At 44.9% G+C, this 23135-nt stretch overlaps 1 protein-coding gene across 2 annotated transcripts in view; it reads left to right on the top strand.

Annotated features, from left to right (window-relative positions):
- The window catches only part of LOC129705593 (uncharacterized), a 60703-nt gene that overhangs the window by 11891 nt on the left and 25677 nt on the right, over nucleotides 1–23135 (top strand). The window lies entirely within an intron of this gene.

Here is a 23135-nt window from a genome sequence, read left to right as displayed (position 1 = left end):
AATTTGCACGAGGTGACAGTAAGCTGCAGTTAGTAGGTGAAAGGAATTTCCAGAGTGCCTTTGTAGTTCTAGGATCATGACCAAGTGAGGATGACGAATGGTATGTTGTTTCCAACTCATGGACAGGACCTTTCATGCACCTCATCCCTGGTTCTTCTTTTTTTTAATATTTATTTTATTAGAAGCAATTGTACAAGGAGAAAGTAATCGACATAACAATTTTATAATTTTCGTACAGTTTCAATTTTAACATTTTATAAACCAATAACTAAATCGGAAAATAGAAAAAAAGAAAGAAGGGAAAGGAAGAATAAACGAAAAAGAAAAGAATGAATTTCGAAAAAGACACGAAAAAGAAAAAAGAAAAACCCCTGCACTATCGAAGAAGTGAAAGAAGCGGGAATATATCCCACTACCCTTCCCTACGCCCGCTCACTCGACCCTAGCGTCGGTTTTGAATTTGTGTTCAACCATTATGTTGTTGAAGAAATTCAATGAAAGGAGACCATATTTTGGAAAATTAGTCTGGTTTGTCAAACAAAACAAGCCTTATTTTTTCTCGATGTAGTGTCTCGGTCATTTCTGTGATCCACATCTTCACTGTGGGGACTGTTATCTTTTTCCAGAATTTAAGTATACGTTTTCTCACAGTTATTAAACCATAGTCAAGGAAGCGTCTTTGGAATATCGTTAACTTAGGGCAGCCCTCTGCCATTCCTAATATTATTAATTTTGAATCTGAGTCCAATTGAATTTTGAGTGTTTTAGAAATGATATTGAATATTCCCTCCAGAAGTTTTGTATTTTTATACAGGATACAATAGAATGGGTTAGGGTGGCTATCCCTGGTTCTTCTAATGGGCTAAGTCACGGGCTCAGTGGGTGCTGCCAGGGAAATGGGGGACGTTTCTGCTACACAGCTTGCCAGTGGAGTACACTACAATGGCAGGGGCTCAGCTGTGGAGGGAGCAAACGTTTAGAGTGGTAACTGGACTGAAATCAAGTAGCTTCTTCGTCAGTAGAGCCAGACACCATGGAAACAGGCCATTCAGCCCGCCCGATCACGAGTCCATGTTAGTTCTATGTTATCTAATTATCTCATCAACTCCCTGCACAAGGAGCAATATACAGAGGCCAATTAACCTACAAACCCGCATGTCTTTTGGATGTGGGAGGAAACCGGAGCACCCGGAGAAAACCCAGGTGGTCACTCTGGAGAGTACAGGCACATTTCATCAATACATCGCTCTGTGGCTTGATACTACCCTCCAACCACCAATCTTTGTCATCTGCGAACTTGCATATCATGCCTCCAAAGGAAGGGTCCCACCACTAGCTGGGTCACAATCTCCCTTCCAATCACAAAATCAACTTCACTATAACCCTCGGTCTCCTATTGGCAAGCCAATTTTGTGTCCATTTTACAAATGCTTTGGATCCCATTGGCCCTAGCCTTTTCGACCTGTTACCCACTTTTGGGTATGAACATAGAACAGTAGAACACGGCAACATGCCCTTCGTACCACAATGTTTGTGCCGAACAGGATGCCCTGCTGAACTGATCTAATCTGCCTGCACATGATCCACATCCTGCTATCCCCTGCACTTCCAAGTGCCCATCTAAAGGCCTCTTAAACTCCACTATCGTATCTGTCCCCGACACCAACCCGGCACTGCATTCCAGGACCCCACCACGGTGTAAAATAAAACTTGCCCTGCACATCTCCATTAAACTTTCTCCTTCTCACCCCATAGCTATGCCCTCTGATGTTGGATATTTACACCCTGGGAAAAAAATGTTCTGACCGTCTACCCTGTCTATGCCTCTCATCATTTTATATGCTTCCATCAAATCTCCCCTCAACCTCTGACATTCCAGAGAAAACAATCCAAGTTTATCCAACCTTCCTCTGAAGCTGAATCCCTCTAATCCAGGCAGCATTCTGGTAAACCTCCTCTGCATCCTCTCCAAAGCTTCCACACCTTTCCTGTAATGGGGCTACAGGAACTGCACGCAATACTCCAAATAAAGTTAGAAGCCTTTTGGATGTTGTCAAAGGCCCCACTGAAGTCCATATAAAACGCATCAGCTGTATTTTGTGCTGAATGGTGTCAACCTTCTTAAGGGCTGATGGAACGGCTCTCATTTCTAGTAGATTACTAGAATAAGTGGGACCCGTTGGGTCCCATGTTCACATGGGAGGGCTGGTCCCCCAATGCAATATTCCACCTCTTCACCAATTCCAATAGATATGGCCATACTTTTCAGGCCATTGCCCTGACAATTAAAAAAAAAAGAAACAAATTAGCAAAAAATCTTATTGGTGGCCAGTGGGGGGGGGGCGCTTTCTGGAGCGCTAGTATAGGTGTTGTGGGCCGAAGTGACTGGTTTCCAGAGGGCTAGTATGGACATTGTGGGCCGAAAGGATTCTTGGGCTGGCGGCTCAGTCACTCAGGCCCGGTGGGCTGGCAGCTCAGCCACTCAGGCCTGGTGGGCTGGCAGTTCAGTTACTCAGGCCTGGTGGGTTGGCGGCTCAGTCACTCACACATGGTGGTCTGGCAGCTCAGTCACTCAAGGCTGGTGAGCTGGCAGCTCAGAAACTACCAGAAATGTTGCCCAAAACAAGTGAGAGACTCTGTGAGAGAGAAGGGGGAGAGGGTGGAGAATTAATTTTAGACATTTTTCATTTTTATCTGCAGATCACAGCAATGAAGAAGGAAAGTCTATACTGGCCTGGATCTCACGGGGAGCCAATGCAGGGAGGGAGAAAAATACTGGGGTGAGGTTTAATTCTTTCAGGGGGAATACTTACTGGGGCCAAAGGGACTCCTCCTGGGCTAGTACAGGACTGATGGGCCAAAGGGGCTATTTTAAAATAAAATCTGAGTGAAATCTCAGTGAAAGGCACTTTTTCTGGACATTTCCTGGCCTGGCACGGGTCTTTTGGGCCAAAATGCTCTTCCTGGGCTAATACGGGCATTTTAGGCAAAGGGGACTGGTTTCTCGGCTAATAGGGGCATTGTGGGCCAAAATTTGTTGTTTCAGGCAGGCCAAACAACTAATTTCATTTCCATTTCCATTTCCATTCCAATTCCATTGCAGTTTCAAGCACAGGGCAGGCCAAACAGCTCACTTCATTTTAATTTCATTCCATTTCCATTTCCATTGCAGTTTCAAGCACAAGGCAGGCCAAACAGCTCATTGCATTTTCATTTCATTTCCATTGCAGTTTCAAGCACAGGGCAGGCCAAACAACTCATTGCATTTTCATTTCATTTCATTTCCATTGCAGTTTCAAGCACAGGGCAGGCCAAACAACTCATTGCATTTTCATTAAGGGTTAACAAATCATTTATTGCAGGTACATTGCAGACTCACAGTTCAGTTGATTCACAGCTTAGAATCACAGTTGTGGCCTCTCCCTCGCGATCTAACAGAGTGACTGACTCACGTCCAGGCATCTGAGGTTTTATAGTCCTGCCCACCCCGGAAGGGGCGTTACCTTCATCGTGGTGATTGACAGGCGAGATGACCTTATCTTAGGTGATCTTAAGATTTTTTAAACACTCATAACTTTTTTATTTTTCATCAATCTGAAAAATCCTTGGGGCTGCCTCAGCGGAGGAGGACTGTGAGTAAGATGGCCAAAAATCATAGCGATATAGGGTAGCGGTTTTTCTAAAATCAATATACAGCGCAGACAGGAAGTGGGCAAGATGAGACTTTTAGTTATATAGATAGAAAGCCCATGGAGTCTCAGGAGGTGAGTCACACAGCACGTTCACGCCGCCCCTGACCTGCTGTGTAGCTGCAGTATCTACAGTTACGTGTGCAATCAATGGTGGTGGTGGAAATTTTGATGATGGTCATATCACAAAGGACATGCAAGGTATTGCCCTGACATTGCCTGGTTCTTGTATGCCACTAATATGTCTTGCCATTCATCATTCCATTCCATGTGCTTAAGTCTTATTGCAAACGGGCAAAAATACCTTTGTTATCTCTAGCGTTGGAATGTGCAATCCACAGAAAACCTCCCCATCTCTGATCTTATAACTGCTAAAGTGTTTGAGCATAAGACACTGTACCTAGAAACGCCTAGAGTGATGTCTGAGGAATGGGATGATTGGCCTCTATCAACCACAGCCATTATTTCCAGTCAGTGGTGGGTTTCCATTTATGTCCATTTGATTTCTGTTTTACCGTGAATTTTGAACCCCTCATTTTTCATGTGGGCAAGTCACTCTCATCTCTCACTACCATTTGCCATTCTCCACGTGGCTGAAGATACAGGTGAGAGAAGTGAGATAATTTGCACACCAGGAACGTCTGGAGACCTTGCGTTATCTGTAGATGTCAGGAGAAGGAGCAGGATCAAACATGTCTATGATGCACGGTGCATTCATATTCATAACCCATGAGCAGCTACGTGGGTGAGGCAACAGAGGAGTCCTAATACCAATGAAACTACATCAAGATTTAAGAAATAAATCATGGCTATTACCTCGGCACCATTTTCCCGCAAAACATTGGGTTCCTTTTCTCTAAACGTGCGCTGTTCTCTGTCATGAATCTACTTGGCAACTGAGCATCCACAGCCATCCTAGATCGAGAATGCCCAATATACCCGCCTCTCAGCAAGCAGACATTTTTTTTTCTTCTCTAGCCTTGGTTCTATACATCCCAGCTACGTGAAGCACAGTTCCATATCTATCCTTTCCAGACCTTATAGAGTTCTACGTATCAATGATATCATCTCCTATTCTTCTAAACTCTAAGAGGAAATAGGCATGACATCTCTCGATACAGAAAACCCATCGTCTGAGTATTCTAGCTGGTGATTCTTTGCTGAACTCCATCTGTCACACTTACATCCTTTCTTCAACAGAGGGATCAGACTTGTTTTTAATATTCTACCATGGGGAAGAAGGCACAGGGCCCTGTAATCCATGACCACCAAGTTCAAGAATAGCTTCTTCCAACAATCATCATGCTCTTGAACACTGCACAACACTAACCTCAGCAAAAATGAACATCTATAGACCACCTTGGTTACACCAAGGACTTCTTTTTTTTTTTTTTTTTGCATTAGTATTACGGCTATTGATTTATTGATTTTTTTTTAAAGTTCTATATTATCTGCATGTATTACATACATTGACTGTCCTGTTACTGTCCTGTTGCAAGTAAGAATTTTATTGTTCAATAACAATGAATTCATTATAACAATGAATCACTCTTGACTTGAATATTCCACATTTGGTCTCATTAGGACTATGTGATTGGGGTAAAATATCTCTAATCCTCCTCCAGTGAAGGGAGGAACTGCAGATGCTGGTTTAAACTGAAGATAGACACAAAAAGCTGGAGTAACTCAGCAGGTCAGACAGCATCTCTGGAGAAAAGGAAAAGGTGATGTTTCATGTCGAGACCTTTTTTTCAGAGGAAGTCTGAAGAAGGTTCTTGACCTGAAACATCACCTATTCATTTTTTTGGCCAGAGACGGCCAACATACTGTTTGGCTTTCTAAGTACATGCTAAATTTGTGTGTTAACTTTCAATGATTTATACATGACACGCATGTCCCCTGAAACTAACTGTTTTTATTCTCTCATGAATAAAATATATTCTACCTTACTCAATTTTCCTACCAAAGTAGATGACCTCGGATTTTTCCATATTATATTCCATCTGTCATGCCCTTGTTCGTTCATAGCCATTATCCTATCTCCCTAATCCTTTCCACATCCTCCTGGCATTATTGATATAGGCTGTGTAGAACTGAATTTCCAGCATTAATCCTTGTAGAATACCACTGGGTCACAGTCTCCCATTCCGAGCATTGCCCATTAATCTCTGCTCTGTTTTCCGTCCATCAATCAATTCTCAATCCACAACAGTGTATTATCCCCAATCCTACGTTCTATAATTTGTCTTAATAATCCCTTGTGGTGTAGTTTATTAATTGCCACACAAAAGTCCAAATGCACCACATCAACTAGTTGTCCCTTGTCGATTCTGTAAATTACAACCTCAAATGTCTCCAGCCCACAGCAAGGATCCAGCAGAAAAGGAGAGGCAACTGAATGTGAAGTAGAAGTTATGAGTCTGCAAGTTCAGAATGGATTGGTGCTTGGACTCTTGCTCTTTGTCATGTTTAGAAATGAACTGCAGATGTGCAGGAATAAACTGCAGATGAACTCTACTTCCTGAGAAGATTGCGGAGAGTCAGTTTGTCAAGGAGGACTCTCTCTAACTTCTACAGGTACACAGTAGAGAGCATGCTGACCGGTTGCATCGTGGCTTGGTTCGGCATTGCTACCAAGAATGACCAGGTTCAGGCATTGCTACTTCCCCACAGCCATCAGGCTATTAAACTCAACATACAAAACTCTGAACATTAATAGCCCATTATCTGTTTATTTGCACTTTATCTGTTTATTCATGTGTGTTTATATTTATATAATGGTATATGGACACACTGATCTGTGCAAGAAATTCATTGTCCTATCTGGGACACATGACAATAAACTCTCTTGAATCTTGGTTTAAACCAAAGGTAGACACAAAATGCTGGAGTAACTCAGACCCGTTTTTGGATTGAGATCCTTCTTCAGACCAGAAGGAACTGCAGACTGAAGAAAGAACTGTAGATACTGGTTTGCACCGAAGATAGACACAAACTTTTGGTCACTGTTTTGGAAGACAGTAGACAGGTTCAGCTGTTGTGCTATGGCGTATTGGGGATGCTGAGAAGTCAGGGGATCAGTCGTAACAATGGGGAGTGGTGGGGAATCCACCCACCGAACAACCCGCGCCACTGACCGGATACAAGCCCCTGAAGGCCCGACTCGGCCCACAGGCATCCCAGGGGTGCCGGGTGGCGAGGCCTGTCTGGGCCGAAGGAACCTCACCGGCGGCGGCCATGGGAGCCTCGGCGACGGCAGCGGGCAGCGAGCCTCAATGTAGGCGGCAGGCAGTGAGGCCTCGGAGGCAGCGTTGAGCCTTGGCGCAGCAGGAGCCTCGGCGGCAGCGGGAGCCTCGGCAGCGATGGGGCCTCGCGATCGACCCATGATCAGCAGTCAATGAGCATGAGGGGGGGGAGGGGAAGACAATGGGGACCCGTCGTGGGGGGAACTGGCGTGGGGGGATTACCGTAAGTGACGTTGGGAGAATTAATTCTACAGGAATTAATTTTGCGAATCAAGGCTGCTGCTAACAACACCCTTCTACATGAACTTGAAACATTAGGGCCGGATGTTGAAAATATCCGTGGACAAGGGTACGATAATGGTGCCGATATGAAGAGACACACCTCGGGTGTGCATGCACGACTTCTACAGAAGAATTGAAGAGCTTTCTCTACAACATGCGCATGTCACAACTACAACCTAGTTTTGGGAGACATGGCCAAGTCGTGTCCAGATGCAATGACTTTCTTTGGAACTCTGCAGCGTATATACACCATTTTTGCATCAAAGATGGACTGTTTTTAGAAAACATGTGACAGGTCCGTCTATAAAACCTCTCTCTGAAACGCGATGGGAATGTAGAATGGCAAGTGTCAAAACTGTACGGCACCAGGCTGCTGATGTTTGTATTGCACTAGAAGAGTTAGCAGAAAACACTGATGATGCCCAAGCAAAAAGCGATGCTGAATCGTTAATCAGTCAAACGAGACATTACATGTTTCTGGTCTCACTAGTTTTCTGGCACTCCTTACTCTTTCAAGTAAATTTTGTGATTAAAGGGCCTGTCCCACTTGCGTGTCCTTGGCATGCAAATTACGCGACCTGTGGTCGCGTTGAGCCGTGATGATCCTGCGAAGGTCAGGCGCGATTACATGCGTCCGCACAGCCGTCTGGAGCGCGTGACGTCATTTGAAGATGGACACAAAGATGGAGTAACACAGCGAGACCGGCAGCATCTCTGGAGAAAAGTAATGGGTGATGTTTCGTGTCGAGACTCGTCCTCAGTCTGAAAAGAAGGGTCTCGACCCGAAACGTCACCCATTGCTTCTCTCCAGAGATGCTGCCGGTCCCGCTGAGTTACTCCAGCATTTTGTGTCAATCTTCAATTTTCTTGGCCCCGCTCTGGGAGTAGGATTGGGGGTGGACCCAGACCGCAACGGTCGTGAGCCCCAGGCCGAGTTCGGTGATCGTTTGCCTGCTTCTGCTGCTGTTGGAGGTGAGACGTTGCATCGTGCCAGGCTCTTGGGCCTGTCCCACTTTGGCCGCCAGTTCCATGACGGGCCGTTGGGGTGCGGAGATTTTGTTCACTACAAAAATTTCGGAGCCCCGCGCGATGTCGTGCACAACTACATACCCCTCCGCACTTCTAAGTGGGACCGGCCCCGCACGCCCATACGATGCCTCCGCTTCCGGTCGGTCGCGCCAAACGCACGCAATTGCATACAAGTGGGACAGGCCCTTAAGGAACTTCAGAGTGATACCATGGATGTTGCTACAGGGCTTTCTTCACTTCAAAAGCTTTGTAACTGGTTAAACACATACAGGGGAAAAGGTTTTGACGAAACCTTGATTGACGCTAGTGAACTTGCCAAAGACCTAGATGCTGAGCCTGTATTCAAGACTCGGAGTCAGCGCTTATGCAAAAAAAGAAAATTATTTGATTATGAATCTGCAGATGAACCTTGGTCAGATCCAAAAACAGCCTTCAGAGTGCAATGTTTGAATCAAGTGGTAGATAAAGCACTGCAAACACTTGAGCCACGGTTTGAACAACTGAAAGAGTATGGATGTGGATTCTTGTGCAATTTTCAGTACCTGTCCAAGGACACCATAAGAAAATGTGCAGCAGATCTGGACGTGGCATTGACAGAGGTCAAGCTGGGACAGGAAAAAGATGGAGTTAAAACCACAAAAGTGGCTGATATAGATGGACACATGCTTTGTGAGGAAATGGAAGCACGAAAGCCAATTCTGCCACCAGACATTCAAAACCCCATGAAAATGCTTGAATTCCTTGCTTGCAACAACAAGTCTATCGCATTTCCAAATGTATTTATTGCTCTTCGGATTTTCTTGACAATCCCAGTGACTGTGGCACCTGGAGAAAGGAGTTTATCCAAGCTGAAACTGATCAAAACTTACTTGAGATCATCAATTCAGCAAGAATGTTAGAACAGTTTGCCAATTATGTCCATTGAATCTGAAATTAGCAGGAGTTTAAACTTAGACAAAATTCTAAGAGTCTTTGCAGAGAAAAAAGCAAGATAGCGTCCTCATAATAAAAGGCAATAATAATATGACATTTATAATTTATGAATGGTAATAGAAATCCATAAAAGATAATTTGGTTCCAACAATGCACTTAAATTCTGAATTTTTTTTTCTGAAAAAATATATATATTTTTTTAATAAATCATTTCACAGTATGGGAGGCTGGGATGGCACCAGACAGTTGAAACTGATGTTTTGAGTACAGACATCTATATATGTGGAAAACACCACACAACTTTCAATATATGTCTGGATTTGGATTTACCAGCTTCTGGAGAGAAGCAGCCAAATGTAAAATGTTTTATATTTGGTTTAAGCGAGCTCTCGTGGGGAAGGTTGGAGAGAGTCAACTTGGGAGGGAAACCAAGTATTTAAATCGTAGAATCCGTGGTTTTATAGCAAGTCTTCCACTCAAAAAGGTCTGCAGTAATCAGAGCCCGAAACGGTTGGATGGGGCTGAAGCCCAAAATTTAATGCCTGGACAGCTTTTTCACCAATGGTTATTGGTTTTCCAGGATCTAGTTAATTAAATTACTTTTTTTTTCATTTCACAGTCACTAAAACAAGTGGTATTGTAACTATGTACTTTTCAGAGGTGATCTACACATTTTGTTTGTTATTTGTAGACTTACATGTATACAATTTTATATTAAAATGTAGCTTAGATCTGTTTGGTCCATTAACTCGCAGGCACTTTTTAAGCGCACATTTTGATTACTTTCCATTCTACCATAAGAGATATATTATATAGTCTATAATAGACTTTATTTGGATTTCTATGATTCTACAGACCTTGGCTGGGAATCTGGGGCTCACCAAAATTGTTCCCAATTGGGCCCCGCACCTCCTAAGGCCAGCCCTGGCTGTCTGTACGGAGTTTGTACGTTCTCCCGAGACCTGCATGTGTTTTTCTCCTAGATCTTCGGGTTTCCTCCCACACTCCAAAGACGTACAGGTTTGTAGGTTGATTGGCTTGGTAACCACTGCAGTTCGCTTACCGCCACAACAGATCAACGGTGGATGTGATCTCACTGCCTCTCCACTCCGCTCTGGACCACCTGGACAACAAAAACTCAAATGTCAGGCTGTTATTCATTGACTACAGCTCGGCATTTAATACCATCGTCCCCTCCAAGCTGGTTACCAAGCTCTCGGAGCTGGGTCTCAGCGCATCCCTCTGTAATTGGATCCTCGACTTCCTCATTCACAGACCACAGTGGTGGAAATGTGTCATCCTCGATAACAATCAGCACGAGAGCACCTCAAGGCTGCGTGCTCAGCCCCCTGCTGTACTCACTCTATACTCATGACTGCGTAGCTGGAAATAGTGCGAACTCCATCATCAAGTTCGCTGACGACACCACTGTTGTGGGACGTATCACTGATGGGGACGAGTCAGAGTATAGAAGTGAGATCGACCGATTGACAAATGGTGCCAGCACAATAACCTGGCCCTCAAAACCAGCAAAACCAAGGAACTGATTGTGGACTTCGGAAGGGGTAGGATGGGGACCCACAGTCCTGTTTATATCAACGGATGGGCCAAGAGTTTCAAATTCCTGGGCGTGCATATCTCTGAAGATCTCTCCTGGTCCCAGAACACTGATGCAATCATAAAGAAAGCACATCAGCGCCTCTACTTCCTGAGAAGATTACGGGGAGTCGGTATGTCAAGGAGGACTCTCTCTAAGTTCTACAGGTGCACAGTAGAGAGCATGCTGGAGAGTTGCATCGTGGCTTGGTTTGGCAATTTGAGCGTCCAGGAGCGGAAAAGGCTGCAAACAGTAGTAAACACTGCCCAGTCCATCATCGGCTCTGACCTCCCTACCATCGAGGGGATCTATTGCAGTTGCTGCCTCAAAAAGGCTGCCAGCATCATCAAAGACCCACACCATCCTGGCCACACACTCATCTCCCCGCTACCTTCAGGTAGAGGGTGCAGGAGCCTGAAGACTGCAACATCCAGGTTCAGGAACAGCTACTTCCCCACAGCCATCAGGCTATTAAACACAACTTCAAACAAACTCTGAACTATATCAGCCTATTGCACTTTATCTGTTTATTTATTTATGTGTGTATATATATATATTCTATGGTATATGGACACACTGAACTGTTCCATATTTATGCCTACAATATTCTGTTGTGCTGCAGCAAGCAAGAATTTCATTGTCCTATCTGGGACACATGACAATAAACTCTCTTGACTTGACTTGACTTGAAATGTAAACATTGTCCCTAGTGGGTGTGGGATGGTGTTAATGTGCGGGGATCGCTGGTCGGCGTGGACCCGGTGGGCCGAAGGGCCTGTTTCCACGCTGTATCTCTAAACTAAACTAAACTAAGTTGGCCCAGGAGATGCACGAGGGACAGTGTAGTCCGTTAGTTACACTGGGAACAACAGTCGTTGCATCCGAAATGTGGAAAGCACATCAGACCACAAGGCTTGCAAATGACTCAAAAATCATTGCCGTTGTTCTCCACTCCGGAGGAGAAATAACATTCATGTAAAAAACATTTTGAAATTGTTTTATAATTGAATGCCTGTCCTTGTTTGTATGTGCTCATGGAACCATTGGAGGATTTTACAATCTAACAGGAGACACATTTTTATGCTAGCCATTTGGCTCAAATTTGCTCCTATGAGTAATTCAATTTAAATCGTTCAGGATACATAAAATTCAACCTTTGGTGTTTCATTTTATAACGGTAGTTTAAAGTTGGTTCAGAGAAACCAATGAGGTCCATTTTCAGGGAAAAGCTGCCTATATTTTTAACTGTTTATTAATAAAAACCTTGCCATCTTCCTGTTCCAATTATTCTCTGGTTACAATTAAAACAATCCGAGTCATGTTTTGATTGCTTTTGCTGTAGCTCAAAGCATCACTATCTTCCCCTCCTCTTTATTATTGTAGCTAAATGTTACAACACAAAAGGGGTTAACTTTGTCAATGGAAGTTACTGCCTGCACACATTTAAAGCCACTTGCCAGTGGGACCCTTCAAATTAAATGAGGTGTGAAAGAGGTCATAAACCCGTCATTAGAAGGGTATATCATTATCAGGTTTAGCTTTTTTTTCCCCCGCAGGAAAGGATTCTCGCTTCTCTAAGAGCCATCCATAAACCAAAAACTATCAAGTGGCCGGCTTAGAACAACTTTTTGCCGCATTTGGAACTTTTTGAAGGAAATATTCTGAAAGGAAACTATTTGTTTGCATTTCCAATTCTGCTACCAGATTTTATTGATATAACTTTGTTTGAAAAATGTCCCCTTTACAGTATGATGCTGGTTATGGGAGTCACGTACTTGATGCAGGGACCACTTAACAAGCCAACCACAAGTATTGAGATGTACTTCAGTTGCCATCATATTGATGGGTCTCAACATAAATCATCTACCTATTGCAACATGGAACTGTGCAGTATCTCTCCCTCCCTGACTATATTTTAATCCCGCATAAAACATTGATTTGATTCTTATAGGGCTTTTAAATGTGACTTTAAGCTGCATAAATGCTTAGAAGTGGACAGTCATGTATCCATTCCCCTCCACCTTTTCAATCATTGATCCATTTAAGTGTCTAAAAGGAAAGGTATCTGACTGACAATGAGATGAGCACACTTTCTCAGAAGTGCAAATGGTTCATAATTCATGAATTCCTATAACAGCATCCTTTCCCTGGAGTGCGAGAACACCAAATGTGATTATTATTTATTCCTCTGCACATAACTCTTCCGCTGCCTATGCGTGCTTAGAGAGAGATATGGGGAGAGAGAGGGAGAGTCCGGGGTGGGGAGATATTTTGTGTATATGTCCGCCCCACATTAACTCACACAAAGGCATGCTCTCAGAACCGCTTCAGACTGCCAAAAAAGGACAACACAGTGACAGCCAAACAGACAAGGAAAAGCAATTTGTCTATTTTGATTCATATTGATCTCTTTCATTCTTTACTGTCCATAAGGAGTTAAAAAAAAACCTTAATACAAGATTTAGATATTCCCTCTTTCCCAGTTACACAATAGACAATAGGTGCAGGAGTAGGCCATTCGGCCCCTCGAGCTAGCACCGCCATTCAATGTGATCATGGCTGATCATCCCCAATCAGTACCCCATTCCTGCCTTCTCCCCATATCCCTTGACACCGCTATCTTTAAGAGCTCTGTTTAGCTCTCTCGTGAAAGCATCCAGAGAATTGGCCTCCACTGCCCTCTGAGGCAGAGAATTCCACAGACTCACAACTCTGTGTGTGAAAAAGATTGTCATCTCCATTCTAAATGGCTTACCCCTCATTCTTAAACTGTGGCCACTGGTTCTAGACTCCCCCAACATCGGGAACATGTTTCCTGCCTCTAGTATGCCCAAACCCTTAATAATCTTATGCCTCAATAAGAAAGCCGCTCATCCTTCTAAATTCCAGAGTGTACAAGCCCAGCCGCTCCATTCTATATTCATATGACAGTCCCGCCATCCCGGGAATTAACATGGTGAACCTACGCTGCACTCCCTCAATAACAAGAACGTCCTTCCTCAAATATGAAGACCAAAACTGCACACAATACTCCAGGTGTGGTCTCACTAGGGCCCTGTACAACTGCAGAATTACCTCTTTGCTCCTATATTCAACTCCTCCTGTTATGAAGGCCAACATGCCATTTGCTTTCTTCACTGCCTGCATGCTTACTTTCATTGACTGATGAACAAGGACCCCCAGATCCTGTTGTACTTCCCCTTTTCCCAACTTGACTCACGAACCTGGGGATTAAAGTGGACCCTGAGCTTAGATTTGACTGTCAGGTAAGGGCTGTTGTTAAATCTGGTTTTTTCCATCTGAGGCAGCTGGCAAAAATAAAGCCGATTTTGTCAAGGAAGCACTTTGAGACGGTAATCCATGCCTTTGTTACCACCCGGCTGGATTACTGCAATGCACTGTATCTGGGGGTTAGTCGGTCCTCCATCGCCCGTCTCCAGATGGTACAGAATGCAGCTGTTCGTCTCTTGACAGGCACACGAAAGCATGATCATGTTTCTCACCTTTTGGCCTCTCTCCACTGGCTGCCTATTCAGTATAGGATTCGTTTTAAAATTATTTTATTTACTTTTAAATCCCTAAGTGGTCTTGCCCCGTCCTACCTATCTGAGCTTCTTCACCCTTATTCGCCCTCCCGCTCTCTCAGGTCAGATGATCAGCTGCTCCTGATTGAGCCAAAGACTAAGCGGAAGCTCAGAGGGGACCGTGCCTTTGCTGTGTCGGCTCCGAGATTGTGGAATGAATTGCCTCTGCACGTTAAACAGGCCCCTTCTCTAGCTGTTTTTAAATCACTCCTGAAGACATATCTATTCTCCATGGCCTTTGTAGACCAGTGAGGTGTCGAATTGTTTATTAACTTTATTTGCTTGGTTTTGCTGCGTTGTTTGTACTTGTGTTTTATGTTTTTTAATTTATTGTTTGGATTTTTGTATGTAATTTATGCGCCTCGTGTTAGTTGTATGTTCTGTTGTTCTGCCTGTTTTATGATGTCTTGCTTGTTTTCTTTTTTCTGTACAGCACTTTGGTCAGCTTTGGTTGTTTTTAAGGTGCTTAACAAATAAAGTTATTATTATTATTATTATTTAAAAATAATAATCTACCTTCCTGTTTTTGCTACCAAAGTGGATGACCTCACATTTATCCACATTAAACTGCATCTGCCATCCATCTGCACACTCACCCAACCTGTCCAAGTCACCATGCATCCACATAGCATTCTCTTCACAGTTCACACTGCCACCCAGCTTTGTGTCATCTGCAAATTTACGAATGTTACTTTTAATCCCTTAATCTAAATAATTGATGTATATTGTAAATAGCTGCGTTCCCACCACCGAGCCTTGTGGTACCTCACTAGTCACTGCCTGCCATTCTGAAAGGGACCCGTTAATCCCTACCCTTTGTTTCCTGTCTACCAACCAATTTTCTATCCATGTCAGCACCCCAATACCATGTGCCCTAATTTTGCCCACTAATCTCCTATATGGGACCTTTTCAAATGCTTTCTGAAAGTCCAGTTACACTACATCTACTGGCTCTCCCTTGTCCATTTTCCTAGATACATCCTCATAAAAATCTACTGATGGGAAGGCTCCCAAACCTGAAACCTTAAATAGAAGATAGACACAACATTCTAGAGTAACTCAGCTGGATAGGCAGCATCTCTGGAGAGAAGGAATGAGTGACGTTTCGGGCCCTTCTTCAGACCTGAAACCTTAACATTTTCTCTTTCCACAGATGCTGGTATCCGTCCTTCTGAGCTTTTCCAGAATTGTCTGTTTTTATACCAGATTTTGGTGGCTGCCTGTGTGCTGGTTTGTGTGAGGAAATGGCCAGTTCAAAGTATTGCAACTCTTTGCTCTGACAGCATCTACACTTTAAAAATAAGTTGCACATGCAAATAATACCATGAATGCATTGAATAACAATGATATGGTCAAACGCTGTCCTTATTTGCATCCATTAATAGAAACATAGAAACATAGGTGCAGGAGTAGGCCATTCGGCCCTTCGAGCCTGCACCGCCATGCAATATGATCATGGCTGATCATCCAACTCAGTATCCTGTACCTGCCTTCTCTCCATACCCTCTGATCCCTTTAGCCACAAGGGCCACATCTAACTCCCTCTTAAATATAGCCAACAAACTGGCCTCAACTACCTTCTGTGGCAGAGAATTCCAGAGATTCACCACACTCTGTGTGAAATTTTTTTTCCTCATCTCGGTCCTAAAAGATTACCCCCTTATCCTTAAACTTTGACCCCTTGTTCTGGACTTCCCCAACATCGGAAACAATCTTCCTGCATCTAGCCTGTCCAACCCCTTATGAATTTTGTATGTTTCTATAAGATCCCCCCTCAATCTTCTAAATTCCAGCGTGTACAAACCGAGTCTATCCAGTCTTTCTTCATATGAAAGTCCTGCCATCCCAGGAATCAGTCTGGTGAACCTCTGTACTCCCTCTATGGCAAGAATGTCTTTCCTCAGATTAGGAGACCAAAACGGTATGCAATACTCCAGGTAAGTCTTATTTGCATCCACTAAGTCTAAGTCTAGTAATGTGCATGTGTTGATATTGGACCGACGATGGAGTGGTGAGCTTGGGCAGTATTGTAACAATGAATGAGGTTTGCAAAAAACCTAAATGGATTGAATCAGAACCATGCTTTTTAAGACTAGATGATATGGTTAGCTTAGCTGAATGCCAAGGCATACATGTTTGAAGCAAATGCACAGAATTAAGAGTAGTCAAGAAGTTGAGGAGCAACATAAATTGGTGAACGGCATGTTTCCCAGTTGTCGTTCCCAAATTTTAGTTGCAGGATATGGAAGCAAATACAATGTGAGACTGGAACTGCATTTTCAATAAGGGAGCAGGAGAGGTCGAGCTGTAATCGTCTGAAAACTGACTGCTTGTAGGTAGCAACTTGAGGGAGAAGCACGCGGATGAGAAAGCAGTGAGGGAAGAACTGATTCTTGAGGTAATACCAAGTGCTGGAGTAACTGTGGATCAGGTAGCATCTGTGGAGGGAATGGACAGGCGATGTTTCAGGTCGGGACACTTCTTCAGACTGATTGTAATGAGGGAGAGAAAACTGGAAAAAAAGAAATGGGGTTGAGACAAAGCCTGGCAAGCGATAGGTGGATACAGCTCATATCAGCCGAAGAAGGGTCCCAACCCAAAATGTCTGTCCATTCCCTCCACAGATGCTGCCTGGCCCACTGACTTCCTCCAGCACTTTCTGTTTTGCTCAAGAAACATGTCCCCAATGTTGGTGGGGTCCAGAACCAGGAGCCACAGCTTAGGAATAAGGGGTAAGCCATTTAGAACGGAGACGAGGAAACACTTTTTTTCCACACAGCGAGTTGTGAGTCTGTGGAATTCTCTGCCTCAGAGGACGATGGAGGACGGTTCTCTGGATACTTTCAAGAGAGAGCTAGATAGGGCTCTTAAAGATAGCGGAGGCAAGAGATATCGGGAGAAGGCAGGAACGGGGTACTGATTGGGGATGATCAGCCATGATCACATTGAATGGCGGTGCTGGCTCGAAGGGCTGAATGGCCTACTCCTGCATCTATTGTCTATTGTCAAGATTCCAGCATCTGCTGTTTCTTATGTCTTCTTCCATCGGTGATAAGAAGGAGTCACATTCTAGCTACAATTAGATGGGTAAAGCAAAAGCAGGCAAGAGCTTGCCACGAAGCTGGGACACAATCAGCTGTCCAAAGTGTAACAAACTCAGTTTGGTTTAGTGCACCACTGCCTTGCTGAACATGATGTATGAGGCTGATCGGAATCGTTTCCGTACCGTTCAGAGGATAGATGGCAGAGGTTCAAGTATGGAGTTCAGGGAGAGATGGTCTCCCATCATGACGTTGTCAACTGTGAATCAGTGGCACCACGTTTCCCTTTTAAACAGAATGTGGGTTGCAAATCACACTGTGGGGATGGGTATTGAGGGAATGTTGTGTTATTGGAGGTGTGTCATTTAAATGAAACTTTGAACTGGAGCCGTATCATGCTCGCCTAGGTAGACTTAAAGTTCCCTTGGCACTATTTTGGAAAAGAAACAGGTGAATTTTCTCTGATATCCTTGTCAAACTCTAAAATCTGTTTACTGGATTATGATCACAGAGAGCAGAGAACAGCACAGCGCAGGAATAGCCCCTTCAGCCCACGATATCTGTACTGAATATGATGCCTACTTAAACTAACGCCGCCTGCCAGCATATGCTCCATATCCTTCCTTCTGAACCTTCTGAATGTTGTAGTCGGCAGGGCAGCACTCTGCATATCGCCAACTTGGACAATTTAACATTTTATCAAGCCAATTAACCTACAAACCTGTACGTCTTTGGAGTGTGGGAGGAAACCGAAGTTCTCGGCGAAAACCCACGGGGAGAGCGTACAAACTCCGTACAGACAGCACCCGTAGTCGGGATCGAACCCGGGTCTCTGGCGCTGCATTTTGCTGTAAGGCAGCAACTCTACCGCTGTGCCACCGTGACTGCAATCGTGACACTTCCATTCCCTGCACATTTATGCGCCTATCTAAAAGCCTCTTAAATATCACTGTCGAATCTGCCTCCAACGCTGCACATGGTGTGTTCCAGACACACACCAGTCTGTATGAAAAACCTTCCCCTATTCTAGGGTTACTATTGTCACATGTATCAAGGTACAGTGAGAAGTTTTGTTTTTCATTCTGTTCAACAAACCAGACACACAATACATAAATACAATCAAGCCAAACTCAAGCCAACTCTCTAGAATTTAGAAGATTGAGAGGGGATCTTATAGAAACTTACAAAATTCTTAAGGGGTTGGACAGGCTAGATGCAGGAAGATTGTTCCCGATGTTAGGGAAGTCCAGGGCAAGGGGTCACAGCTTAAGGATAAAGGGGAACTCCTTTAAAACCGAGATGAGAAGAACTTTTTTCACACAGAGAGTGGTGAATCTCTGGAACTCTCTGCCACAGAGGGTAGTTGAGGCCAGTTCATTGGCTATATTTAAGAGGGAGTTAGATGTGGCCCTTGTGGCTAAGGGGATCAGGGGGTATGGAGAGAAGGCAGGTACAGGATACTGAGTTGGATGATCAGCCATGATCATATTGAATGGCGGTGCAGGCTCGAAGGGCCAAATGGCCTACTCCTGCACCTAATTTCTATGTTTCTATGTTTCTAAGTGCAATAGGTGGAACAAAGGAGAAGATGCAGTGAGCAGAATATAGTTCTCAGCATTGTAGCGCATCAGTTCCATCGACAAAGTCCATTATCCACAATGGGGTAGAGGTGAATCGGACAGTGCCCTAGCTTATGGAAGGACAATTCAGAAGCCTAATAACACAGGGGATGAAGCTGTTACTGATGGTGCACACTTTTAAGCTTCTGTACCTTCAGCCCAAGCAGAGCAGGGAGACAGAATGAACAGAGTAAAACTTTCTTTGATTATGTCTTTGATTATGTTGGCTGCTTCGCTGAGGCAACGTGAAGTGTAGATGGAGTCAATGGTTGGGAGCCAGGTCTGTGATGGACTGGGCAACATCTACAACTCTCTGCAGTTTCTTGCATCTTGGGCAGCGCTATTCCTAATCCAAACTGTGATGCTACCGAGCAGTATGCTTTCCATGATGCGTCGGTAGAAGTTTGTAAGAGTCATTGGAGATGTGCTGAGTTTTTCTCAGGAAATAGAGGTGTTGTTGTGCCTTCTTGGCTGTGGCATCAATGTGCTTGAACACCAGGAACTTGAAGCTGTCATTCATTTCCACTTTGCAACCACTGATGATGGTGGGGACATGTACTCCACCATTCTTCCTGAAGTCTGTCACTAGCCTCCTTGTCACCAGAGATGCTGAAATTTAGATCTTCTTATTGGAAGCTGTCTTCCCTTAGGCATTAAATACCAGTCTGTTTCACGGTAATTCTTTCTCACTCTCCCTTCCCCTGTTTTTCAGGACAGATTGTTATTGCAGAATGTTAAGGGCCTGTCCCACCAGCATGCGATTGCATGCGTCTAGCGCGACCAAGGTCAAAGGTCAAAGGTCAAAAACTTTATTTGCCATTTGTGCTTACACACATTGGAACTCTTGTGCGGTTGTTCAGAGAGTTAAGTTAAGTCAAGTCAAGCCAAGTTAAAAAGACACAGAAGACACATAATCTATAAAAACATATACTTCTCTAGAACTAAAAAAGAAAGAAAATGCCTAAAACCCTATATAAAGGGGAAAGTGAGAGCATTGGAAATTACACAAACCCTATATAAAAAGTGTCGATTGCATTGTAAATTGCACAGGCCCAGGAGACAATATAATATAATATAATATGATATGCTATGAGGTAGGTCAGGACATCAGTTCATTTAGTTTTGGCCAAGAGTCTCACTGTGGCAGGGAAGAAGCTCTTAAAAAAGCGTGTTCTGTTTGTGACGATGCTGTCCGCTCGTCTGTGCCTGAGGTTGTATGTGCAGTTTTTGTGTTTGAGCAGGGAGTGGGCTGGATGTAGTGTGTCTCTGATGATTCTCTCTGCTCTTTTTTGACAGCGCTGTGTATAGATTATATCCATGGAGGGGAATTCCATTCTGATAATCCTCTCTGCAGTCTTTATGACTCTTTGCAGAGCCTTGAGCCACCAAACGTGGTGGCTTAAGGCGTACGGCCAAGCGGGGCCGGTCCCACTTACAATCGTGGAGCCGTCTGGAGTTGTGTGGGGCTAGTCCCGACATCATACTCACTAATCAGCTGGGCAGGAGGCGGGCCGACTGAATTTGGGCGTCGGGCGGTGACATCATCATACAAAGGCACGCCGGGCGGTAACGTCATCGCGCAACGCTAGGCGTACGGTGTCGAGACGCTGCGTACGGTGTTGAGACGCTGCGTACGCCCGTCGAAGCACTCCATACGGCCTCAATGCGGCTGCGGGCCGACAGGCCGTTGTCCCGCGGGATTTTTGGACAGTGTCAGTTTTTCGGAGCCCTGTGCGATGTCGGGACCAGCCCCGCACAACTCCATACGGCTCCGGCGATCGAAGTGGGACCGGCCCCGCGAGGCCGTACGCCTGAAGCCACCACGCTTGGTCGCGCTCGCCGCATGCAGTCGCATGCTGGTGGGACACGCCCTTTATTGCTTTGAAACATTTGATAAATGTGAGGTTATCCATTTTGGTGGCAAAAACGGGAAAGCAGACTATTATCTAAATGGTGGCCGATTGGGAAAGGGGAAGATGCAGCGAGACCTGGGTGTCATGGTACACCAGTCCATGAAGGTAGGCATGCAGGTGCAGCAGGCAGTAAAGAAAGCGAATGGTATGTTAGCTTTCATTGCAAAAGGATTTGAGTATAGGAGCAGGGAGGTTCTACTGCAGTTGTACAGGGTCTTGGTGAGACCACACCTGGAGTATTGCGTACAGTTTTGGTCTCCAAATCTGAGGAAGGACATATTGCCATGAAGGAGTGCAGAGACGGTTCACCAGACTGATTCCTGGGATATCGGACTGTCTTATGAAGAAAGGCTGGATAGACTTGGGTTATACTCTCTAGAATTTAGGAGATTGAGAGGGGATCTTATAGAAACTTACAAAATTCTTAAGGGGTGGACAGGCTAGATGCAGGAAGATTGTTCCCGATGTTAGGGAAGTCCAGGACAAGGGGTCACAGCTTAAGGATAAGGGGGAAATCCTTTAAAACCGAGATGAGAAGAACTTTTTTGGTGGTGAATCTCTGGAACTCTCTGCCACAGAGGGTAGTTGAGGCCAGTTCATTGGCTAATTTAAGAGGGAGTTAGATCCCTTGTGGCTAAAGGGATCAGGGGGTATGGAGAGAAGGCAGGTACAGGATACTGAGTTGGATGATCAGCCATGATCATATTGAATGGCGGTGCAGGCTCGAAGGGCCGAATGGCCTGCTCCTGCACCTAATTTCTATGTTTCTATGTTAAAGGGATACAAAATCATTATCAACTTTTTTTTTGATTGCCAAAAGATCAAAATGACCTCCTATCCCATACAGACTGATTTGAAGATTCATCACATACAAATTTGACCCAGTGAATGAGGTTTTAGAAGTCGCTGAAGAAATAGTAGATGTGCTGTCATAGCAAAATGCTTTCTGCAGGGCACATGGAAGTAAACAAAATTGAACACCACTTGGAAATGGGCTCCTTTTGTGGCAAGGTTCTTTGAGCGTGGTTGCCTCCATTACCTCACCCAAATATCCATTCTTTACAGGCAAGCCTGGACAATGAGTCTTGGCAGGTAGTCTCACAATGAAGACTGATGTTTTCACACCTGACCTGGATTTTGGTCAAGCAGGTGACAACTTTGTGTTTTGTGGTCCATGGGTCTGAAGGCAGGGGTAGAAAACCCGGGGGCATAGAGGACACGTCCCCCCCATGTTTTGAGAGGTGGGGGACATCCCCCCCCAAGTTTATGTAATCCGGATTTTAAAACCCGGTGAAATTTCTGCTTTCTATGAAAATGGGGGGTGGGACTGATGATCGCGGGCGACGACTGGACGAGAGAGACGTCGGTCAGCAGGCAATGGTGGCGGGACATGATGATTCAGCGCGATGATTGGAGGAGGGAGGAGTGGGCCTGAGGATAGAGCGCGGTGATTGAAGGAGGGAGAAGTGGCACAGACCTGCGCTTCATCCGCAGCCAGGATCGATCCCGGCCGGCTCTCCGGCGCTGTCCTGTCCACTCCCGAGTACCCCCCCCAGGTGACCAGAGAGGTCGGCAGCAAAGATCCTCCGCTATAGGATCTTTGGTCGGGAATCAGACGGGCCAGCGCAGAGAAACAGCGCTAAACCCAGCTCAACTCTGCCTGTCCCGCCAGGTGAGCCTACAGCCCTCCCTGGACTTGCGGGAAATATGGCCAGCGCGGAGAAGCAGCGCTGGTGTCCCGTCGGTCCAGACAGGGCTGTAGTTAACTCGGTGAGACAGGCAGAGTTGAGCTGCATTTAGCGCTGGACTGAGCCTCCGAAGCCTCGCGCGCGTATGCGAGTGTGCGCATGCGCGCGCGGCCGCCAATAAATTGTGTCCCCCGTCCCCCATGTTTTGATAGCGAGTTCCGCTCTTGTCTGAAGGTAAAAAGTTCCCCAGTCAATGAGAGTTTGAGTTCAGTTTATTTTCATGTGTAGCAATGTGCAGTGAAAAGCTTTTGTTGCGTGCTAATCAGTCAATGGAAAGACTACACATGACTACATGACTACAATCAAGCCGTCCACAGTATACAGATACATGTTAAAGGGAATAACATGTTAGTGCAAGAATAAAGTCTGATGAAACAAAGTCGGAGGCACTCCAATCAGTTACATAGTAGTTCAGGACTGCTCTCTAGTTGTTGGTAGGATGGTTCAGTTACATA

The sequence above is a fragment of the Leucoraja erinacea genome, chromosome 2 (genome assembly GCF_028641065.1).
Source record: "Leucoraja erinacea ecotype New England chromosome 2, Leri_hhj_1, whole genome shotgun sequence".
Lineage (NCBI taxonomy): Eukaryota > Metazoa > Chordata > Chondrichthyes > Rajiformes > Rajidae > Leucoraja > Leucoraja erinaceus.
The sequence above is the reverse complement of the archived record's forward strand: the minus strand, read 5'-3'. Positions and strand labels throughout refer to the sequence as shown.